Source organism: Perna viridis, chromosome 13 (genome assembly GCF_037379345.1).
Source record: "Perna viridis isolate PV_CMFRI_1.1 ecotype Kerala chromosome 13, ASM3737934v1, whole genome shotgun sequence".
NCBI lineage: Eukaryota > Metazoa > Mollusca > Bivalvia > Mytilida > Mytilidae > Perna > Perna viridis.
In genome coordinates, this window is record NC_142457.1 from 14,321,958 (window position 1) to 14,332,449 (window position 10,492).

Below are 10,492 nucleotides of genomic sequence, written 5' to 3' on the forward strand. Positions count from 1 at the left end.
TAATGTGATCAAGAAAGCAACAAGAGTAACTGACCAACGTAGATCTTTATTAGACCCTATACTTATTAGTGATACATTGTCGTACAGCTTTTCTGATGTTTTTGATGTTCCGAGATCAATATCGGACCACGATGCAGCTGTAGTATACCTACTGTGCCCACATAAAGAATCCGTAGCCTTTAAAAGACATATTTGGTTGTATGATAAAACGAATAAAGAAAAGTTTTCAGCTGATTTACAGGCTCTGGATTGGAATGCCCTCCTTCCCGACGGTACAGATGTAGATCAAATGACTGATATATTTACAGAAACATTTCTGGCCGTCGCGGGGAGGTCCATTCCAACTAGGGAAGTTACCATCAGACGAAATGACAAATCGTGGTTTAATAACGAATTAAGAAAGGAAATAAGAAAACGTGACCGTTTACGGAAAAGGGCATTAAAATCAAAAACCGACGATGACATTCTTAAGTACAAGAGGCAGAGAAATAGAGTTAATAATCTTAAAAAATCAGCAAAAGAAAAATTCGAAAGTAATTTGGACAATTTCATTTTAGAAAATGTTAACAACCCCAAAGCGTACTGGAAAATAATGAAAATGTTGATAAAGTCAAACAAAGGTTCCAACTCTATACCCCCACTTCAGAATATTATAAACGATCTGGATTTAAATGATATAGCATATGCAGATGACGAGAAGTGTGCATTACTAAATAAATATTTCTGTTCAATCACTAAATTGGATGAAGAAAATCATCAAGTCCCGGAATTTCAAAACCGAACAAATCATAAATTATCGGACGTACATATAGAAGAGTCTGAAATTATTGATATTATTAAGGTTCTAAAACCAAATAAAGCATCTGGACCCGATGTTATCAGTCATAAAATGCTTCAGCTGTGTCCTGATAAAATCGCTCTCCCATTGCAGAAAATTTTTAATAAATCTATTCAGCAATGCAAATTTCCTACTAGTTGGAAATTGGCAAATGTGACTGCTCTCTTCAAGAAGGAAGGGTGATACATCTTTACCATCCAATTATAGACCCATATCATTAATAAGTTGTGTTGGAAAAGTAATGGAAAGAATAATTTTCAAATATGTGTACAACCATCTTCACAGCAACAATCTCATCTACAAATATCAATCTGGTTTTCTTCCAAAACATTCGACTGTCCACCAACTACTTGAAATTTATAGTAACATCCTAAATTCACTTGAGAAAAAAGAAATTAACTGTTTTGTTTTTTGCGATTTTTCCAAAGCTTTTGATAAAGTCTGGCATGAAGGTCTTATGTGTAAGCTAGAATCGTATGGTATATCAGGAAATCTTGTTAACTGGTTTAAAAGTTATTTATTAGATAGACGTCAAAAGGTGATTCTAAACACATCATCCTCTAACAGCTGCTCTCTGTCGGCTGGAGTTCCTCAAGGCTCGGTCCTCGGTCCTCTCCTTTTTATAATATACATAAACGATATTGCAGGGAATTAGACATCTCTGTGCAGACTGTATGCAGATGACACTTCTTTCAGTTACTCTGACTCTGATAGAGAGCAGATATTTTCTGTTATCAGTCATGATTTGGTGGAACTGGACAAATGGTCAAACAAATGGCTTATGTCATTTAATCCGGACAAAACTGAGATTATGATATTTTCAAACATCGAAAAGCCTGATTTTAATTTCTCCTTAAACGGTACAAGCGTTCCAATCACAGATTGTCACAAACATCTTGGTGTTACATTTAGTAGCAATGCTAAATGGAACGATCTCATTGAAAACGTTGAAACTAGTGTTAAAAAACACTTGAATATCTTGCGAAAGCTAAAATACCAACTTAACCGTAATACATTAGAGAAATTATACTTAGTTTGCATTAGACCCATACTAGAAAATGCTCCTGAAGTCTGGGATAATTGTGGGATTTGTCTTTCGTCTAAATTAGAAAGACTTCAATTGGAAGCTGCTAGAATAGTGACAGGTTTACCTATCTTCACCAACTCAGAAAAACTCTACGGAGAAACTGGTTGGGAAAAATTAGAAGTGAGACGTAATAGGAGAAAGTTAAACATGATGTATAATATCGAACATAAAAATGCACCTGCATACCTATGCGATCTAATTCCACCTAAAATCCAGTCACTTACAAATTACCCACTTAGAAATGGAAATGACATTATGCAGCCTTTTTGTAGACTATCTGTGACAAGCGAGTCGTTTTTTCCTTCTACAATTAAAGAATGGAATAAACTCGATATCTGCACGAGAGAACTAGATTCAATTTCTAAGTTCAAGCCCGCTTTTAAAAGTAATACAAATATCTTGCAAGTTCCAAAGCATTTTTCTTTTGGTCCGCGGAAACTAAATATTATTCTGACCCAGTTAGACATTCTGTATCTTCCTTAAAGCATGACTTGCACAGAATGAATATAGTGGATGCACCTTTTTGTAGATGCGGAAGAATGGAAGATGCTAATCACTTCTTTTTTCATTGTCCGTTATATGATGAAATAAGAGCACGCCTTTTAAACCACATTAACTGGATTCCTGATACTTTAACAATAGATGTTGAACTTCTTACACGTGGTAGTTTGGAATTAACATATGATCAAAACATAAGTTTATTGAAGCACGTTCTAGCCTTTATCAAAGATTCTGAGAGATTTTCTGTTGTCTAATAACTTGTAAGATATTACTTTGTGTACCCACTCTCCTACCACCATCATCACCATCATCATCACCACTACTTTTCTGTCAATTTTTTTTTTTTATTTCTTTTCTATTTCTTTCTCTTTATTTTCTATCTTTAAATTTAACTGATTATTATAAGTATACACAGTTGATGCATGCTCAATGTCATTTTGTTATTGTATATTATATTGTATTTAGGAGAGAACCTCGTAAGTGTGATTCACTTTTGTTCAATCCCTTTTGTTTATATGCAAATAAAATATGTTTAAACTAAACAGACAGTTTCGACTAAAGTCTGGATATTTTCTAGCATGAACGTAATACTACTTTTTAAATAGCAGTCTTTATAAAAATCCGGTAGGAGATGATTCATGCATGTCAAAAACCCACCGAACTCAGTTTTATTTCTTGTTCAGAAAATGTTATAGATCAGATAAATAGTCTTATTATTTTCATTTAGGGTTGCGCTTTTAAGATATTGTACATGAAATTACATGTAGCACATTCCTAGAGTTTTCGTTCTTGATTTGAATTGGTTAAGAATTGGCAATAATAAAAAAAATTGTCTATTGAAAAATAACATAAATTTTCCATGTGCATATTTTGTTTATTGCACTTCGCGTAATAAATAAAATATGCGCAATGAAATTTGTTTGTTCAGTAAACAAAATTTTTATCTAGCCAATTCTTATAAATTAATTTTAAAATATATTTTTATCTTTGAACATGAGAAAAGTAGCTCTGAATTTAACTGAATAGGGGAGTGTCAATTTTTTTTTAATCAACTGAGATATAACAAAATTATTTTAACCAATCAAATTAGTTTATTTGATTTTAAAGTGTAGTTTTCTAAAAAAAATACAGATCTATTTAGAGAGGATTATATTGTCACACAAAAATAAAGCATATGTAGACAAAAAAAGTATCGTCTGATCTAATGGTTTTTCTTCATCATGAATCACCTTACTGTAGGTCGTGTTTGAATTTTATATGGACTGGTACTAAATTATGAATTAAACTTGCTACAAGTTCCTCATGATTATTTACCTTGTACATGTATATGACACGGAAAGTCTACGTAACTTCATATCTCTGATAACGCCACGGACAGTTCTGTTTAGTTCTCGATTCGAGTTATCTTTCTTTCGACATACAAAAAAACCCCAATACATTACCATTGTTAATGTGAAAGAGTACTTTACTTGTTGATGGCTTATTATGAATATACACGTACATGTAGACATGTAAACCGTTACGGAGATTTTTAAAGGGGTCACTAGGAGCTCTTAAAAATAGGGGTTCAGTCTATCATTATTGCCAACATTTTGCATAAAGTGTTACCTTTTTTTACATGTAATGTTTTGTAAGGAATAAAAATGCCATTTAAAGTATGGCGATAATGATGGGCTCGATGACACATTTCTTTGCGTCGGGGTGAAAATTGTGTATGGTTTTCAGCGATGAATGGGTAAAACCAATGCAGGATAATTTCAGTAGAAGCAATTAATAATGTTTTGTATTAGGAAGGGAATTAAGAATAAGGATTAAGCATAAGTATTCGTAGTGCATTTTTTATTGGGATAACAAATGTGGAATAAGGATAGGAATTTCGTATGATCATTAGCGACGAATTTTTAAATGGATGAAAAATGAAGGATAAGGGTGGTCATGTTATTGGAACATTACATGTAAAATTGAATATATTTTGGAACGTACTTTTGTTGGGAAATTGTGATCATCTACAAAAGGGGCACCTGAATCCGCCAAGTTAACTACCTATAAAAGATACGTCGTTACTGAAGTCTGTCTCGATTACTTTAAACAAAGTCGCAGTATGTCCATAGGAACTTGCGTTTATGAATGTCCTGATATGATAGTAAATACAATTAAGCAAAAACCCCTTCATACTTTGTTTACTGAAAAATGTTAAAATTCTTGGAAATTGTAAACGGTGATCACAAGTCATGTTTTTTCCCGGAATCTCGTATTTATCAATTTCTTGATTAAACAATGAATTTGCAGTAGACAACAGCTTATATAATTTACCGACAGTGTGAGAAATCATCTTTGATCGTAAATCCGGAAGTAGAATTTCACGAACAACGTACAATTGAGTCAGTATCTTCCCACACTTGAAATTCGATTAGGAGGTACAATTGTATACGTACATGTTTTAGGACCAACTAATTAACATACATGTATTATTATATCCTACAGAAACTGACATGTATCTGCATTGATTGGTTAACAGTGACTGGTACATGTAGCTGTATGTGATTATACACACCACGACCAGTACTGACCTCGTCCACCTAGACACATCCAAAGTTAGGCGTATTCATGAAGTTCAAACTTGAATTCAAGTCAGACCTACTTACTTGCACTAAGTTTTTATTCAAATTGTTTGATATTATCATATTAATTGTTCTTCCTAACCATAAATTAATTAATTACAGTACAGAATCGAAAATTCATAGTAGGTTATTTCATTTCATCATGAATAATGCATGTACAAATACAAGTACATGTATAAATATGCAAACTTGACAAATTTTATATCACAGGATTAAGTATGATGATACCAATAAATTTTCTGTCACGAGATGAGGGTTATTTATGACAGGAAACTATAAATTCACTTTACGCTCAAATTCTTGTCATCTTCAATTAGCTCGAACAAGAACAATTTTAACGCGATGATGATGTAATACTACATTCCACTATTCAAAGTGCATATTTCTGCGACCAAAAATTTAGCGTGTAAATTCATGCGTTAAATTTCAATGTTTGGTGTCAATTTTAGCCTATCAGGTGATGAAGTGGCATTCCTGTAAAGTGTTTAACATTTTTGAAAGCATGTGATACCTGACAGCTAACCTACGCATACATGTCTCTAGGTTTATGATTTCATAGTGACAGATGATGAATTTTCCACTTCTACATTTTATTGATATACGAATTTGTGTTTATTGTATAACAAATATTAACACAAGAATCCTTAGTTTATCAATTCTTCAAGTAAGCGATTTTGCATGTGGACAAGTTAACATTTTGTATCTACTATTTTGATTTTACCTTAGCTGTAAACAGATACATGTAAATGTAATAGACCATAGTAACCTGATTAACGTTATATATCCTAATCGTTGCAGTCATTCCTCGTATGCAAGATCATATTATAACAACACTTCCGCTACTTTATGCTGAGCTGCTTTATCTAATCAGCCAATCAGATTAAAGCTTTCATGTAACGAGAAACCATTTTGAAAAGAAAGATGGTTCTAAAAATGCCATCTAAACAGACAGAAGAAAGGAATATGGTAAGATCGTACATGTAATGACTGAGAGAAACAAAAACAGTTGGTCTAACATTTAATAAGATTGAAATCAAAGGTACCCATGGTCATTGCGTCGAAGTAATCGACAGTTTAAGTACAGTCAATTATTATAAAGAGAAAAACGAAAACGGCAAAGACGAAACACAAATACAGAAAAAGTAAAACAAAATGAGGGAATTGTTCTTCATTAAGAGTATAGCTATTGAAACCAGCTGACATTAGTTTTACAAGTTAATGCCATGTCTCTTTCCTTTTGACAAAGCGTCGAAATTTTGCACCATTTTCGGTCTTAGTTAAATCGAAGATAGCCAATACGAACATACCTCTTCAAACGCTACAATGACTTAAATGTAATCCGTTATCAAAGAACATGCCCTATACATATGATGGAACTTCCCATTTAGTAGAAGGGCGAATTAATACAATGTACATAAATCAAGCGTTATTTGTGTAAAACGGGAAATGAATAAGTAAAATGATCAATCTATGACGCAATATTTATTTGTACAGTGTATAGTACAAAATGATACATAGCGGCCCAATCATTAACACAAACAACACTTCTATGTGTCATTGTGACCAATCGAACACACCACAAGTCGATGTAGTACTCCTTACGACACTTAATTTTTGTTTTATTTTCTTGTTAGTTACATCGTCATGATTAACCATCTCGTTTGAGAAAGTACTTGACAATAATATTAATGAAAACAGTCAAATTTGGTACATATTTGATAAATTATGAGGGACACAATATGGATAAATCATGATTACTTTCATTATCTCCATAATTATATATCATTATCAGAGTGAAGTTTTTAAACATTTCTGAAAATAATGATAATAAAACTCTTGTGATTATATACACACCTACTTTGAATGGAGCTCAAACAATTTCACGGTACTTATTTTCAAAACAAATTGTGATTGCTGCTCATTGTAGTGTGTTTCAATTTCAATACTTTATGTATCGTTAAACAACACAGCGCTTTTTGAACTATAATGCAAGTTAACGAAAAAATAAATAAACAAAGTTCAGAAATCAACTCACCTTTCTTTAATTGTTATATTCGTACTCGTTCCGCATTGATTGCTTATTTTCGTACGCAAATTTTCGTTTCAAGATTACTTAAGCTATTAACAAAAATGACGGCCAAAGTAACGGAGGGGTGAATTGTAGGGTATGGATTCGGAAATGAGGTTTTAAAGAATTATTTATATGAAATATATACTAATATGCATTAGAAATAACAGTTTAACAGTTTTAAATTTCAAATATAAAAATATTATTTGAGAACGTATAATATTTGATTGAGAAATGCATTGAGGATTATAGGTGTTGGAGAGTGGATTTTTCTATGGAGAATGGGAAATTCTCTATGAGGAATTGGAATAAGAGCAATATGGTATGGGGAATATATATTTATCTTCCACTATAAGCAACCAAATCGAATAAAATCAAGAACAATAACTCTTACAAAGTGTTTTTTTTTTCTTTTGCAATCTCAAAAGCGCAACACCCTAATGAAAAAATAAGACTGGTAATGTGATCTGTAACTGATTCTGAATAAGAAATAAAAGTGAATTCTATGGTTTTTTTTTTAGATGCACGAATCCTCTATTGTTTGATTTTTATAAGGACTGTTACCTAAGAGCTGCAGTCCAACATTTGACGGACAGTTTATCTCTTTTACGCAATAGTCGATTGAATGTCATTTCGTTTAAAACAAATCTGTAAGGTTTAATGTGCTCTGTCGGTACTTCCTCAAAATAGAAATACCAAACTTTAAGTGATTACTAACTCCTTTGGGAACAATTTATCACCGTAAAGGAACAAAAAAATATTTAAATGTATCGAAATTTGCATTGTTGTGGTCTGATTATTTGTAGAATCGAGCGTTCACACAGTTCGGAACGATTAACAGCAACATTGAAATAGATTGGTGTCCTCGAACTTGGTACAGAAGACACCACAAGGAAAGTGTCAAATCTCTAAAATACTGATACTTTTTTAAACCAAACATATTTATGCAATGTTTAAACAATACACTTTTTTTCTCGAAAGGGCATTAAGTGCTATAAGTACTCTCATAAAGAGGTTTTCACAATAGAGAATTGGTATAGAAAATGATTTCAAGGTAAATGTTCTTGAAGAAGCGGCGTAAACACACACACACACACACTCACATACACACACACTCGCGCGCTTGCTTAAAGTACATGTCAGCCATATAATTCGAAGCCGAAGAAAAGAATAATAAGAAATCTGTAGAGTTGAACCTGCTTTACACCTATACAGAATGACAATAAGAGTCACGAATAGACCGAGGAAAATGGAGGTAATTACCACTGTCAAATATAGATTAGAACAAAATGACGTTTAAACGCAATTTTTGACAGCAGTTCGCCGAAAACACCAACCAAAATTTATGAGAATTGGACTGCAATACATGTACATTGTGTTACCTTTAAAGTTCTACTAATTGTGTCTGTAAAATTTAAAGAATTATTTGGAATTTGTAGGAAAAATACTTTTTTCTAGACTGTTATGTTTAAATCAGTCACAACAAAAAATAAATAAGCCATCTATATTTCTCATATTAGTTAATTATTATTCGGATCAATTCAATTGTAACTTGTTACATAATATTATGATATAGGTTGTCATATACATCTGTCGCATGTTGTGTATGTTCAACGAGTTTGATTTTAATGATGATCGCATGGACAAAATTTCATGTACTTGTAGTAATAAACTGACGAATAAATCGATGTAAAATTATGGTGTATTCCCTTAAGTATTATCAGAAAAAAATTAAAAGAAACGTGATATTTGAAGACTAATATGTAAACATTTAAAAGTTACTATATGTATCATGGGCATGTGGGTTGTTTATTTTTATAAAAAAAGGAACGGATTTGATGAAACGTAGCCACTGTTCCTGAGTATAACCTAAATACAAACTATTAAATACAATCAGAGATCACCAAAAAGGTCTTCAATAAGTGTAAACACACCCTTAAATATACATTTTCACGAGAATAATTTAATTTTCTAAAAAAATCTGAATGATCAGCATTATTGAGCAACATTGTCCATTTCGTAAAATCTAAATTTTATACACACCGCCTTACTACGGAACAACTTCAATGCTATCTGAAAGGTAATACATTCAAATTATCAATGTAAATTGTCAACTACCGATTGAGGGTATTGACAGTACTGATCTGTCATTAAATTGCTGTATATAAAAAATTATGTTATATGTTCTTGTTTTCTAGTTTTTTGGAACTAAAGTATAAAAAACTAAAAAATATATATATGTATAACGTAGATCAAGTACGTTGGATATTGAAAAAGTTTGAATGTCGAATATCGAACATCCAACGTACTTGATTGTGGTAAATATACAATACCAATTGTTTGTTATATTCAATCAGTGAAAAGAAACCTTAGTTATACTCTATGTGGACAGTATTTTTTTCATTTGCAACATATAGATACACAGCAATAATTTTAGGAATGACTGTTATATTTTATCGGTCTATGAAGAAATAACCTCAATCATCTAGAGCACACTAAATAACCTACATAGCAGGTTTTTATCAAGTCTGCACCACGGGTATTGAGGGTTTTTTTCAAATAGGCCGAAAATATATAACAGTCATTCCTCATCATTTAATTTTTAGTACCAAAATCCGACGAGTAAACCATTGAAAAAACCCAAGGACATCAAATCATTTAAACAAAATTGGTCTACGAATTACAAAAAAAAAGAAACGCATATTTAAAATTTGTTTGTTAGTTAATTGCTTTATCTTCATTTTAGTTGTTGGAAATACTAAATCTTGTGTTTGAACTAATTTACGCATGCATATAGCTGCGTTAAAGAAATTCCAAATATCCATAGCAAAGTTGTTTTGTATTCCAAAGGATGTATCTACTAGAAAACAAAAGGGTTATCGTGCATGGGTCTCCGATTGGCCTGATTACCAGACTTTACTTCAAACAAGATAGGGGTTTAATGCATAAAATGGATTATTTTTATACCTTCCTCTACGGATTGAACTTCCTTTCATTTTAACAAGTATAACTGTTAAATGTATCAATACAATGGGGATTTATAGAACAATGTTACTTACTTAAACTTAATTAAACCAATCCCACCGAATTATTCATCTAACCTTTTGCAATGTGAAAAAGTAAAACAAAAAATAGAAAGACTATAAACCAATATGCAGCCTGTCAGTTCAGACAACGACACTTGTAATAATTGTCAAAACAATAAAACATACCTTAATAAAGTAATTTGAAGTAGACAATATTTTCTGTACAATTTCCTAACATTTCTCCGAAATTGGCATTTTAAAGAATTTAAATCGAAATAAATAAACATGCCACTTACTGATTTTGATTTCGTGATAGCCGAGCCTTAGTGTAGTAATTGACTATTAAAAGAT